A 15,409-nucleotide genomic window follows, 5' to 3' on the forward strand; every position below is an offset into this window, starting at 1 on the left:
GAGAAGTAAATAATGAAAATGATTGTTATAGGAATGCAGTTAGAAGCCTGAGTAGATCTATAACCCACTATGAAAACATGAACGTAGATAAGTATGTTTATGGAGCAACTTGCAATGTGAACAGACTGACTGATGTTGTAGTGGCCAGGCTTGGGCTTGGTTACAAGTACTTCTGGCAGTTTGGGAGACACACAGATGATGATCAAACTAAATGTAAATTATGTGATCAGGCATATGGTCACTCTCTTGAACACTATGTGCTTAATTGTCCACTTATTGAAGAATACAGAGACAGACAGTATAATAACCTATGTGACATGTCAAGATATCTTATTAATGAAAATAAGATACCAGATATACTAAGCAAATTTCCTAAATTTGCTTGTAACAGATAAGTGAACTATAGATATGTAGATATAAATCCATATGTATTCCTGTTAACCCTTTGGGGCCTAGTTCCTAGGCCTTTTGTGTATCCATATGCTCTCGCGCTACCGTCCACAGGATGGATATGGGGTGCACAATAAACTAGCCACTTCGGTGGCAAAATCTAATCTAAAATCTAATCGGAAAGAAGGCAGAGAATAATACATTATATTTTGAGGGGTTATCCTAGGATAAATTTCCAATGACATATATATGCCCCCAGAAGCCTTATATATATTTATATTTAACTACATAAAGCTTATATAGTATTATGACATTTAGGGAGAGGGGAGGGGCATAGGGCTGGGTAGGATAGAAGCTTTATCCGAGGAACTGGGTACTAGTTGGTCCCTTTCTGGAATATAATTTGGGTGATTCTTATCCACCTCTGGATATATAAGCTCCCTTGATGGATTTAGTGAATGTGGAAATGAATGCGAATGATGGTAAAGTGAGACCGTGAGTGAGAGTGAATGATCGGTGGGTAAACAAACTCCTCCTCCAGGACCTCACTTGTTTATCTTGTGATATACAGTGTCCTGCACCTCCTTGGAGGCCTCTACTTCCTCTACATGATAGTAGGTGCACAGGGTCAGCCAGGGTGGTGTTGGTGTACACATTGCACCAGGTTGTACACTTACTGTGTGGTGTAAGAGTGATGACTCAGGCTACAGTACTCTTTGTGCTACTGTCTTCATCTTTACACTTGTGTCTTCCTCAAGTTTTAACTTACTTTGTTATATTTTTATGTGGATTATACTTCGTTTTTAAGGTATGTTACACTTTTTATTAAACAAGACTGGGCTAACAGTATTAGTTAGTTAATACCTTTATTACACACCCCATACCCATCCTGTGGGCGGTGGTCAAAACATTACAGAGGTACATAATGGGTCCAGGGACTGAGCCCCAAAGTTTTGATAGTTGAGCAAGTTACAAAGGTAATGAACTCAGACCAGCGTGGTTATAACCCAAGAAAGCCAGCAAGGTGACTTATTTCTAATGGAACCCTACGTGTTCCCTGCCTGGAACCACCCACGACCGTAGACCAATGAGAAGTACCAAAGGTTGAACCCTGGGCAAGGTGGGACAAGTCTTCTAACACCAGTGACTCCCTCAAGGGAGGTCTTTGATGCTGGTGAGGAATTATACTTGTCCTTCCCATTCCTTGGAATGAACTGAGGAAACATTCTCATTGTGCTGAGACCCCCCTACTGCTTTCCCTAAATAAAATAATGGAAATAAGTCATTTTGTCGGATTTGTGGGTTGTCCTAGTTAATTTACAGTGTGTATGATAAATGTATTTATGTGTACCTGTGCCTAAATCAATTTACTTATTTACACCTGTCATGTACTAGCTAGTTGACTTGTGCATTGCATCTTGGGGAAGGACTGATGAACCACAACAGATATGAGCCATACTGCTTGACTTTCTTGGGTTACTAATCCTAATAATGTCTACTTTTTTACTGCTAGGTGATAATGGATGCCAGGTTAGATTCAGATCTTAGATTCTTTGTTTTAAATTACTTCATATTTAGATTGTGCAGTAATCAGAAAGCCCATAGGATACACAGCATTTTGGGCAGAATTGTCTTGTATCATGACTTGCCTAGGAATCGAACCCAGGTCTTTTTTTTTTTTTGTTCTGAATGCTATACCATCAAGTTATGGTTATGAGTTCTGTCTTATTTTAATTTATGGTTTAACATTACTTAACTTTTGTCTAAATTGATCTTTTGTACAATTCATACTATTTGACCATATTGGGTTAGCTATACAGAGGAACCTTGAAAGTCTCAAGCTTCGTAATTCATGAGATTTAAGTATAAAATGTTCTTACTGTAAATGACTTACATAATTTGCATGTATTCTTGCAGTGCACTCTTTCTTTTGGCTTGGAACTTGACCCATAAATTTCAAAACCTTAGGATTTTGTTCACAATATGAATGAAATCGTCTTTTTTTTTACTATTCTTTCTTATGAATGTTAACATTATTCAGTTTATAGCAATACAAGAGGTAAAGAGAGGTGGTTGAAAAATAATCTTACAGTATGAAAGAAAATAGACCATTTGGAGTTATAGTACCTTACACTGAACACTTGAGATAGAGAAACTCTCTAATTATTTCTATAAAAAATTAATGTATATGTGTTTGCATGGTTAACAAATGTTACAAACATGGTTAATAAATGTTTAACACATTGTTAACAAATGTTAAACATGCAGGGTCATAAGTCGCTTATGTGGGTCATAACAGTATATTGCATAAGCTGTCTAGATGTACTATGCAGATCTTGAGGTGACCTGACAGGTCAGTACAGAGTTGCAAGGTAAGACACATATGCAACAGTTAGACAACTTTATTCCGAAACGTTTCGCCTACACAGTAGGCTTCTTCAGTCGAATACAGAAAGTAGGCAGGAACAGTAGAGATGTGAAGACGATGTAATCAGTCCATCACCCTTAAAGTTGTAGAATTTGAGGTTGTCAGTCCCTCGGCCTGGAGAAGTTCAGTTCCATAGTCAGGAACTATCTGAAGATCAAGCGACAGTGCGGAGACTTAAATACTGTCGGAAGGAGAGGTGCAGGGTAGTAGTAGTAGTAGTAGTAGTGAGAGGCCACTGAGAGGTCATGTCCCTCTCAGATCCAACACTTCTCACTTGAAAAGCTTGTCCAAGGTGTTTTCTGTACCAAGATGCCACGTGTTGCAGTGTCTGACAAGATGAACATCAAAATGATATACAATACCGACAGGTTGTTAGGTAAGACACATATGCAACAGTTAGACAACTTTATTCCGAAACGTTTCGCCTACACAGTAGGCTTCTTCAGTCGAATACAGAAAGTAGGCAGGAACAGTAGAGATGTGAAGACGATGTAATCAGTCCATCACCCTTAAAGTCGTAGAATTTGAGGTTGTCAGTCCCTCGGCCTGGAGAAGTTCAGTTCCATAGTCAGGAACTATCTGAAGATCAAGCGACAGTGCGGAGACTTAAATACTGTCGGAAGGAGAGGTGCAGGGTAGTAGTAGTAGTAGTAGTAGTGAGAGGCCACTGAGAGGTCATGTCCCTCTCAGATCCAACACTTCTCACTTGAAAAGCTTGTCCAAGGTGTTTTCTGTACAAAGATGCCACGTTTTGCAGTGTCTGACAAGATGAACATCAAAATGGTATACAATACCGACAGGTTGTTAGGTAAGACACATATGCAACAGTTAGACAACTTTATTCCGAAACGTTTCGCCTACACAGTAGGCTTCTTCAGTCGAATACAGAAAGTAGGCAGGAACAGTAGAGATGTGAAGACGATGTAATCAGTCCATCACCCTTAAAGTCGTAGAATTTGAGGTTGTCAGTCCCTCGGCCTGGAGAAGTTCAGTTCCATAGTCAGGAACTATCTGAAGAGCGACAGTGCGGAGACTTAAATACTGTCGGAAGGAGAGGTGCAGGGTAGTAGTAGTAGTAGTAGTAGTAGTAGTAGTGAGAGGCCACTGAGAGGTCATGTCCCTCTCAGATCCAACACTTCTCACTTGAAAAGCTTGTCCAAGGTGTTTTCTGTACCAAGATGCCACGTGTTGCAGTGTCTGACAAGATGAACATCAAAATGGTATACAATACCGACAGGTTGTTAGGTAAGACACATATGCAACAGTTAGACAACTTTATTCTGAAACGTTTCGCCTACACAGTAGGCTTCTTCAGTCGAATACAGAAAGTAGGCAGGAACAGTAGAGATGTGAAGACGATGTAATCAGTCCATCACCCTTAAAGTCGTAGAATTTGAGGTTGTCAGTCCCTCGGCCTGGAGAAGTTCAGTTCCATAGTCAGGAACTATCTGAAGAGCGACAGTGCGGAGACTTAAATACTGTCGGAAGGAGAGGTGCAGGGTAGTAGTAGTAGTAGTAGTAGTAGTAGTAGTGAGAGGCCACTGAGAGGTCATGTCCCTCTCAGATCCAACACTTCTCACTTGAAAAGCTTGTCCAAGGTGTTTTCTGTACCAAGATGCCACGTGTTGCAGTGTCTGACAAGATGAACATCAAAATGGTATACAATACCAACAGGTTGTTATGTAAGACACATATGCAACAGTTAGACAACTTTATTCCGAAACGTTTCGCCTACACAGTAGGCTTCTTCAGTCGAATACAGAAAGTAGGCAGGAACAGTAGAGATGTGAAGACGATGTAATCAGTCCATCACCCTTAAAGTCGTAGAATTTGAGGTTGTCAGTCCCTCGGCCTGGAGAAGTTCAGTTCCATAGTCAGGAACTATCTGAAGATCAAGCGACAGTGCGGAGACTTAAATACTGTCGGAAGGAGAGGTGCAGGGTAGTAGTAGTAGTAGTAGTAGTAGTAGTAGTGAGAGGCCACTGAGAGGTCATGTCCCTCTCAGATCCAACACTTCTCACTTGAAAAGCTTGTCCAAGGTGTTTTCTGTACAAAGATGCCACGTTTTGCAGTGTCTGACAAGATGAACATCAAAATGGTATACAATACCGACAGGTTGTTAGGTAAGACACATATGCAACAGTTAGACAACTTTATTCCGAAACGTTTCGCCTACACAGTAGGCTTCTTCAGTCGAATACAGAAAGTAGGCAGGAACAGTAGAGATGTGAAGACGATGTAATCAGTCCATCACCCTTAAAGTCGTAGAATTTGAGGTTGTCAGTCCCTCGGCCTGGAGAAGTTCAGTTCCATAGTCAGGAACTATCTGAAGATCAGGCGACAGTGCGGAGACTTAAATACTGTCGGAAGGAGAGGTGCATGGTAGTAGTAGTAGTAGTAGTAGTAGTAGTGAGAGGCCACTGAGAGGTCATGTCCCTCTCAGATCCAACACTTCTCACTTGAAAAGCTTGTCCAAGGTGTTTTCTGTACCAAGATGCCACGTGTTGCAGTGTCTGACAAGATGAACATCAAAATGGTATACAATACCGACAGGTTGTTAGGTAAGACACATATGCAACAGTTAGACAACTTTATTCCGAAACGTTTCGCCTACACAGTAGGCTTCTTCAGTCGAATACAGAAAGTAGGCAGGAACAGTAGAGATGTGAAGACGATGTAATCAGTCCATCACCCTTAAAGTCGTAGAATTTGAGGTTGTCAGTCCCTCGGCCTGGAGAAGTTCAGTTCCATAGTCAGGAACTATCTGAAGAGCGACAGTGCGGAGACTTAAATACTGTCGGAAGGAGAGGTGCAGGGTAGTAGTAGTAGTAGTAGTAGTAGTAGTGAGAGGCCACTGAGAGGTCATGTCCCTCTCAGATCCAACACTTCTCACTTGAAAAGCTTGTCCAAGGTGTTTTCTGTACCAAGATGCCACGTGTTGCAGTGTCTGACAAGATGAACATCAAAATGGTATACAATACCGACAGGTTGTTAGGTAAGACACATATGCAACAGTTAGACAACTTTATTCCGAAACGTTTCGCCTACACAGTAGGCTTCTTCAGTCGAATACAGAAAGTAAGGGTGATGGACTGATTACATCGTCTTCACATCTCTACTGTTCCTGCCTACTTTCTGTATTCGACTGAAGAAGCCTACTGTGTAGGCGAAACGTTTCGGAATAAAGTTGTCTAACTGTTGCATATGTGTCTTACCTAACAACCTGTCAGTATTGTATACCATTTTGATGTTCATCTTGTCAGACACTGCAACACGTGGCATCTTGGTACAGAAAACACCTTGGACAAGCTTTTCAAGTGAGAAGTGTTGGATCTGAGAGGGACATGACCTCTCAGTGGCCTCTCACTACTACTACTACTACTACTACTACTACCCTGCACCTCTCCTTCCTCCCATAGTATTTAAGTCTCCGCACTGTCGCTTGATCTTCAGATAGTTCCTGACTATGGAACTGAACTTCTCCAGGCCGAGGGACTGACAACCTCAAATTCTACGACTTTAAGGGTGATGGACTGATTACATCGTCTTCACATCTCTACTGTTCCTGCCTACTTTCTGTATTCGACTGAAGAAGCCTACTGTGTAGGCGAAACGTTTCGGAATAAAGTTGTCTAACTGTTGCATGTGTGTCTTACCTAACAACCTGTCGGTATTGTATACCATTTTGATGTTCACAGAGTTGCAAACTCAGTACATGATAAAAAATTAAAGTTTTTTAATATCCTGTAGAATTTTCATCAACTGCTAATTCTGTTACCGTTAACCCTTTCAGGGTCGGCTGGCCCTCTCAGAGACTTGTTCTCAGGGTCGCCCAAATTTCAAAAAAAAAAATTTTCTTATGAAAAGATAGTTCTTTTTTTCTAAACATTATAGGCTAAACAAAAAATTTTTAGCATCAATACTTACCGAGATATGGAGGCGTGAAGTTTACACAAAATGCCCGATATATGGTATCATCGCCGACTGCAGTCACCCAGTATTGTTTTATTTATTTTTTTATATACTGTTTTCTATTATTTTTTTAATTTTTTTTTCCAAGTAACTTTTATGGCCTGTGAGACCAATATGAGCACTATTTTGTAAGTATTTCTTTTTCTATACTACACAATAACTGCATGAAGACTATTGTCACTTTTGTTTACAGAAAATATTTACACAAACAAATGATATGAAATGTTGTTTATTACTATTTTTCTATATTTTATATACACATATACAGTCACAGGACATGTTTTTAGAAGTTCTGCAGCCTGTGGAAGTCTTTGAAACATGGTGTCATGTACAGTGGTGTTTTACACTCCTCACACATAAAATGAGTGTCTCTGTGTTGTTGTGGGCGTTTTTTTGTATGTGCACAGACGTAACACCTCTTCTGAGCCTTTTTCTTGAAAGCAGTAGCAGGCAGTTTTACTAGGAAGTGATCACCATGCTTCAGACGAGAAGGTAGTTGTTGATAATTTAGTGGGCGGTCTATTGCAGGTGTTGTTCCTTGGTACTTGAATGGTATTAGTCTGATGACAGACAAACAGAATTTGCCATATGGTGGTTTGTTTCTGGTCTTCATCTTATACATATTATAAGCATTGAGCATGGAAATGTCCAGAAGATGGAAAAAGTTTTATGTACCACTTATTATTCTTGCGAACACAATCGGCAAACCCAATCTGCATGTCACATTTGTCCACTGAGCGCATATTGAGGGTGTAATCAATCACAGCTGCAGGTTTTAGAATGGATTCATTGCTTTCTCTATGCTGCCTGCCAGTGTCTGCCATTTCATTAGGGTGAACTGATGACAACAGTGTGACATCTCGTTTGTCATGCCTCCAAAATGCCATGATGTCATTGGCAGCAAACGCCTGCACCTCACCTCTACGAGTGCCAGCGTCAAACCTGGGCATATGCTTATGATTTGCATGCACTGTGCCACACACATCTGTCATGTTCACCCGCAAAAAATCACTGAGTGAGGGGCTTGTGTACCAGTTATCAGTATATAATATATGCCCCTTACCAAGGTATGGTTCTATCATTGTTCTAACCACATCACCAGAGATGCCCAACAACTTCCCGGTATTTTGCAATGTATACCTTCCAGTGTACACAATAATATCCAATACCAGACCACTGTAACAATCACAAAGCACAAACAACTTTATACCAAAATGTTTCCTCTTGCTTGGTATGTACTGCTTGAAAGAGAGTCTTCCTTTGAACAGAATCAAAGACTCGTCAATTACAAGCTTCCTGAAGGGATAAAAATACATATTGAATTTCTCTATCAGATACACAGACACATTCCTAATCTTATATAACCTGTCGTTTCTCTCAGGCCTGGTTTTGTCTGAGAAATGTAGCAGTAGCACAAATCGATTCACTCCCGTTATATCACTGAAACCTGGGGTTGCAATCAGGCGGTCTGTTGACCAGTATGATTTCACACTGTGCTTATACACATGTGGCATAAGCATTATTGTGGCAAAGAAAAGATACATCTCAGCCACAGTTGTCTCCTTCCACTGGTGTAGACGTGATTTTGGTGAAAGTAATGTGTTTGCCATGGTGTACTCATAGTATTTGTTGCTTTCCCTGACAATAATTTCCATCAGGGGTTGGTCAAAGAATAACTCAAAACATTCCAGTTCAGTGGCATTGTTCCCCAGTGTACAACATGGCCGTATTCCACTTTGGCTTTCATCAAACTGGTGGGGATTTAGAACAAAATTGACAGCTTTCTACCAATCCCAGGTGCTGTCTGCTGGTGGGTACTGGACATTGACAGGTGGTTGTGGTTGTGGAGGTTGTGGTTGTGGAGGCTGGTGTGGTGGGTGGGTAGGGGATGGTGGCCTTTGTTGTAGACCAGCTGAGGCAGTGGTGTGGGTGGCAGCGTGGGTGGCAGTATGGCCCACTGCTGGTGCCTCATGGCCGGCACCACCACTACCACCTCCATGCACATTTTCCATCCCAATTGCAACACTATCATCGTCATTTTCACTGTGTTCCCGTTGTACAGCCACGGGATGTGCTCCAAGATGTACTCCTTCCCCTTGGAATAGCATATGGCACACTACGAGAGCGCATATATCATCGTATATACTGACGCTTCACTGGAGAATATTTCACTTCACTATCACTATTGGAACTGGTTTCAAGAGCTTGTAGTTCATATTCACTATCACTATCATCTCCAGTGCTCACATCTGAGTCCAGGATTTGGGAAAATAGGAGTTTCCTCTTTGATTCTTGTACAACTGAACGTGAACAAGACTGCCCAGCAGCAGAGGTGGAAGACTGAGGGTCGTCTGGGTTTTCCTCACTATTACCGATATTCTGATCATTAGTTTCAGTCACAACCTCACCAAAACCTTGAAACTCATCTTCAATGGCACTTCCATCTGTATTAGAACTGTCACTGGGGAACAAAAGTGTCTCAGTTCGTCGAGGAGTGAGGAGCTTCTTACCGCGAGGCATGGTGAACAAGGTCTACTAAAATGGCTTTCCCACAATGTGCCACTGGGTCCCAGATTTTTTTTCTACTGCGCACACCGACCACACAGACCCATTCTCTCACACCTAGGCCTACCAGCCTTTTCCCGCGAGATTTGAAGGCACTAGAATTTATGCATAGTAGTACATCAAAAACCCTAGTGCGTAAGCCGTACTAGTATGGCCGAAACCCTGAAAGGGCTGAAGATGTTGACATAATGCCTTGTATTATTATTATATCATACCATAGTGTTATTACTTTTTCTGTCTCAATATTATGGTCGCACTTTCCCTTATGCAATTTCAGAAATCTTTACTTGAACCTGGTTGATGTGATGGTGAGATACCTTGGACAGGGTGGATTCATATATACTGTCTGTTGATCAGTTTACAAAGATCTATGAAGAAGTGTTTGAGGTGTTGACTAGTAATTTCTGCCCTTAGATTTTGTCTGTGTTGCTCAGTTATGTATGACCTGTAGAACTGCAGAGCTTTGTTGGCATAGATTGCATGCTCCTGGATCATGATTTGATTGTGTAGAAACCCGTAGAGCAGTCATGAACTAGTTACTGGCTCGAAAGATGGACTACTATGGGGAAAAAATTGAATCATTTCATGGTGATCTAGGGGATCCTGTTTACCCATTTCAGTGACTTGGTTACATAGCTAAACCTGCTTTGCTTACTTTTGATTATGCTTTTCAGCTGGCCTCAGCCTTCCCTGATTATTTTACTCAAAGTGAATAGTTGTTCAGACTTATATTCAGTTCAAGTGATCGAAGAGTTTTTGCAGCTGTTTTGGCTTGTAGTGTATCACAGGTTACCATTTCTCAGTTTGTTTTAGTGAATGAGGAGCAGGGATTCTAGATTATATTAGAGGCTTTAATAAGATATATTGTACACCTGAACCTATACATATTTCAAGGATCTTACCTGCATATGAAAGTTCTGTTCCTTTTATTCCTGTGTTGATTAATCATTGTCTTTAAATTGGATGCTTTCCATAGTCAGTGAAGGGAGTCTTGGTTCATCCCCTTCTCAAGAAGCCTTTCTTTGATTTAGAAAACACATCAAACTATCATCCTGTTTCAAATCTTGCATTCCTTTCTAAATTAATTTAACATACTATTCTTGATTAATTTCTTTCTCTTTCTCGCGTGGAGTTATTTATGTTTTACTTTATATGCAGTCTATATATAGACCATTTCATTCATCTGAGAGATCTTATGTTAAGCAAGATTTGTCAGGAAATAAGACAAGCATATCCTGGCTTGAGTCTTAGTCAAATGATGACCTATCACTGTAGCTTTTGGTCTTCTGACCAAGGCCTTTTGCTGGCTAATGGGTCCACCCCTTTAAAAATTTAAGATTAGCTTTACTGAGACAGCTTAGTATAAAGTTCATAATGACCTGGCACTCAACACGTGTTTAAGAAATGAGTCACTTAATTTTGTTGTACCTCTCAGCTATTTGATACCACTGATCATGGATTACCGATAAGTGAACTTTGTTGTTGTGGCCTTCAGGATGCTGTTTCGTCATTTCTGAAATCATATCTTTATGATCAGTTGTATAAAGTGGTAATTAATGATTTTGTATCTCAGCGATCTCCTAGGGCATTCCTTAGAGCTCTATTCTTGGACTTGTATTGTTTACTGTTTATGTGAGTGAGGGTTGATTGTTATTTTGATGGTGATGATAGAGGTTTACTTTCATATTATGAATGTGGAATGTACAAACCCCATTTTTGTTCTCTTTTGCTTGATATCAAATTCAGTCTTTGATGCCAAATGGAAAATTGAAACCAGATGAGGGTAAGACAGAGATTTTGATTATCATGGAAAATCTCAGGGAATACAGATAAGAGATTTTGGTTCCTTTGATTGTGGTATCGTCAGGTTGTACCCTGTAAAATCAGTGAAGGATCTCAGTGTTTACCTGGATTTATCATTGTTATTTATTGGATATATTAACCAAATTGTTATACAGTGGACCCTCAAATTTTGTGATTAATCCGTTTCAGAGAGTCTGCCGAAAGTCGAAATTCATGAATTTTGAAACCATTTTCACCATGAGAAATAATGTAAATCCAGTTAATCTGTTCCAGACACCTAAAAGTATTAAAAATTATTTTTTTATAGATTAAATATAGGTATACATACAGAAAACAATGAGAAATCAAGTATAAAACAATAGTATCACACTTACCTTTATTGAAGACTCTTGTTGGTGTATGGAAGACGGGAGGAGGGAAGAGGATGGAGAAGTTACACTATTGTTTGGAAGGGGAATCCCCTTCCATAAAGACTTGAGGTACCAAGTCCTTATCTGGGGTTACTTCCCTTTGTTTTTTAACCCTTTCAGGGTTTCAGCCGTACTAGTACGGCTTACGCACCAGGGTTTTTGATGTACTAGTACGCCTAAATTCTAGCGCCCTCAAATCTAGTGAGAGAAAGCTGGTAGGCCTACATATGAAAGAATGGGTCTGTGTGGTCGGCGTGCGCAGCATAAAAAAAATCCTGCAGCACACAGTGCGTAATGAGAAAAAAAAAACTTTGACCGTGTTTTTGGATTAAAACAGCGACTTTGCACTGTATTTTCGTAAGGTATTTATTGTTGTATTCTAGTTTTCCTGGTCTCATTCTATAGAATGGAAGACATATTACAGAAATTGAGATGATTTTTACTGATTTTACAATGAAAAGTACCTTGAAATTGAGCTCAAAGTAGCAGAAATGTTCAATTTTTACCAAAGTTCAAAAGTAAACAAATCATGCTAAGCGTCCAATATACGTCAACTGGTGAATCTAATATTCTTTCACAGGTGTGCTGATATTATTTATACCATTTTTACACTAATGTGGTAGTCTGCATAACAGTAAATCTTCTATTATTTGTGAGAATAAAAATCAAAGTGGAAAGCAAAAGAATGTAAGAGGGGCGTTGGGACGTGACTAATGAACAGAGGAAATGTCATTTTAGTCCCAGGAATGTCTTTCTTGTTTATTCTGGACCCTATTTGGAAATTGGCATCTTTTGAAATTTGTGTGAAATTGGCAACATTGCTAAATTCTGACTACTGTATTGGATAGTTGAAATCGGTAAATGGGTGGTTTCTTGCACTCATTCGATAGAAGAAATGGAGTTCTAGCGAAATATTCATGATTTTTGTCGACTAGTACAGTGGAATTGGCCGAAAATAGGGCTCAAAGTGGGCAAAATCGCCGATGCATGAACATCATCGAGACCGCTAACTTTGCGAGAGCATAATTCCGTAAGTTTTCCTTCAGATTTCATACTTTTGTTGTCATTATGATCGTGAAAAGATTATCTATCTTTTCATAAGAAATTTTTTTTTTTGTTTTTTTTTTTGAAATTTTGTCGACCCTGAGAACAAGTCTCTGAGAGGGCCTGTCGACCCTGAAAGGGTTAATGGCACTAGGACCAGTTTGAGAGTCACTGGACCTCTGTGCCTGTGAGGGTAGAGCTCTTGCAGCTCTACCCTCTACCACAATCACTACCACCCTCTACCACCATCACTACCACCCTCTACCACAATCACTACCACCCTCTACCACCATCACTACCACCCTCTACCACCATCACTACCACCCTCTACCACCATCACTACCACTTTCTACCACCATCACTACCACTTTCTACCACCATCACTACCACCCTCTACCACCATCACAACCACTACCACCCTCTACCACCCTCTACCACCATCACTACCACCCTCTACCACCTTCACTACCACCTTCACTACCACCCTCTACCACCATCACAACTACTACCACCATCACAACCTCTACCACCATCACAGCCACTACCACCATCACTACCACCCTCTACCATCATCACTACCACCATCACAACCACTACCACCCTCTACCACCATCACAACCACTACCACCCTCTACCACCATCACAACCACTACCACCCTCTACCACCATCACAACCACTACCACCATCACTACCACTACCACCCTCTACCACCATCACTACCACTACCACCCTCTACCACCATCACTACCACTACCACCCTCTACCACCATCACTACCACTACCACCATTACAACCACTACCACCTTCACTACCACCCTCTACCACCATCACAACTACTACCACCATCACAACCTCTACCACCATCACAGCCACTACCACCATCACTACCACCCTCTACCATCATCACTACCACCATCACAACCACTACCACCCTCTACCACCATCACAACCACTACCACCCTCTACCACCATCACAACCACTACCACCCTCTACCACCATCACAACCACTACCACCATCACTACCACTACCACCCTCTACCACCATCACTACCACTACCACCCTCTACCACCATCACTACCACTACCACCCTCTACCACCATCACAACCACTACCACCCTCTACCACCATCACAACCACTACCACCATCACTACCACTACCACCCTCTACCACCATCACTACCACTACCACCCTCTACCACCATCACTACCACCCTCTACCACCATCACTACCACCCTCTACCACCATCACTACCACCCTCTACCACCATCACTACCACCCTCTACCACCATCACAACCACTACCACCCTCTACCACTATCACTACCACCCTCTACCACTATCACTACCACCCTCTACCACTATCACTACCACCCTCTACTACCACCACTTTTGTATTTTTCTACAAACTTTTTCTTTAATTCTATTGCATTTCTCACCTTCTTTACCAAAGGGCTGGCACTAGAAGCTTTCTTTCGGCCCAGGGTGGTTTATTTAGCAGTTGCAAGCCCAGAGAAATGGATTATTACAAAATGTATCATTTAAATGCGTGTGGTGATGGTCACTCGCTCAGAAACAATGGCACACTGACTCTGAGTCATGTGACATTGTTTGTGTGTGCGCAGCCTCTGGGAGGCCTCTCGGATGCATTCCATACGACCACCGAATTTTGAGGCAAATCACGAAACTTAAGGCTATACAGTGGTACCTCGGGATACGTACTTATTTCATTCCAGAAGGTTGTTCGAGTGCTAATACCAAACGAATTTGTTCCCATAAGGAATAATGCAAGTTAGATCAATCTGTTTCAGACCCCCAAAAATACATTTACAAAAGCACTTACATAATTGTTTGCACTTTGAGCTGTTTGTATCCCGAGGTATCACTGTATTTTGACGAAAAATGTTGCTGATACTCGAAATTCACGAAACTTGAGACTCTTGAAATTTGGGGGTCCACTGTATCTTGAAATTTTTGTATTTGGAATCTCTGCAGTCAAAGTATCTTGATTTGTAAAGTATCTTTGCCCTTATCTATTCTTTGTGTCTTCTCATATTGCTTTTTGCAGTTTGTAGTTTTGCCTAATTCCTTAGTTAAGATTTCAGCCTGACTGAATCATGCAACTAGACTGGTATTTTCATTCCCACTAGTCTTTACTGGCATGAGCTCCATTGGTTCCCAATTACACTACAAAAAAAGTATCCAAAACAGTTGGCATCATCTCGAAGATACATTATTATGTACCACAAACAGCCCTATTTGCATTATACAATTCACTGATCTATCCCTACCTCACCTATGCTATTTGTGCCTGGGGATCCACATCAGTAAATCACCTCAAACCAGTAATAGCTCAATAAAAGGCCACAGTACGAATGACCACACAGTCCACTGCTAGACAACACCTCCCTCCGCCACTCTTCAAAGACCTAAATCTACTTACTGTACAAAACATTCACTCCTACTACTGTGCATTCTACATATACAGAAGAATAAATTCTAATATTAATCCTGACCTAAAGCACTTCCTTGATAGCCACAATAGAACCCATAGACATAATACTAGACCACAAAAATCTCTATGACACACCCCATGTCAAGCTTAATCTTTGTAAAAACTCACGGTACATAAAAGGAGCCAAAATCTGGAACTCCCTGCCAGAAATCTCCAGAGCCACCCTCTGTCAGTATCTTCAAAACTACCATAAAAAACATCTTTCACTAACATAGCCCAACAACTTACTCCCTGTTCAGTACATCCACACTTACTACTGTGCAATCTACATCTACAGGACCT

General features: G+C 40.9%; 1 protein-coding gene across 2 annotated transcripts in view; it reads left to right on the forward strand.

Annotated features, from left to right (window-relative positions):
• The first annotated feature begins 736 nt into the window (after positions 1–736).
• The window catches only part of Start1 (Steroidogenic acute regulatory protein-like), a 368,052-nt gene continuing 353,379 nt past the window's right edge, over positions 737–15,409 (forward strand). The window contains exon 1 of one of the 2 annotated variants that reach the window (XM_070084953.1): positions 737–1,004. The gene's annotated coding sequence lies outside the window, so the exon portion shown is untranslated. The other variant, XM_070084954.1, reaches the window with a different exon arrangement.

Source organism: Cherax quadricarinatus, chromosome 14 (genome assembly GCF_038502225.1).
Source record: "Cherax quadricarinatus isolate ZL_2023a chromosome 14, ASM3850222v1, whole genome shotgun sequence".
NCBI classification, from domain to species: domain Eukaryota; kingdom Metazoa; phylum Arthropoda; class Malacostraca; order Decapoda; family Parastacidae; genus Cherax; species Cherax quadricarinatus.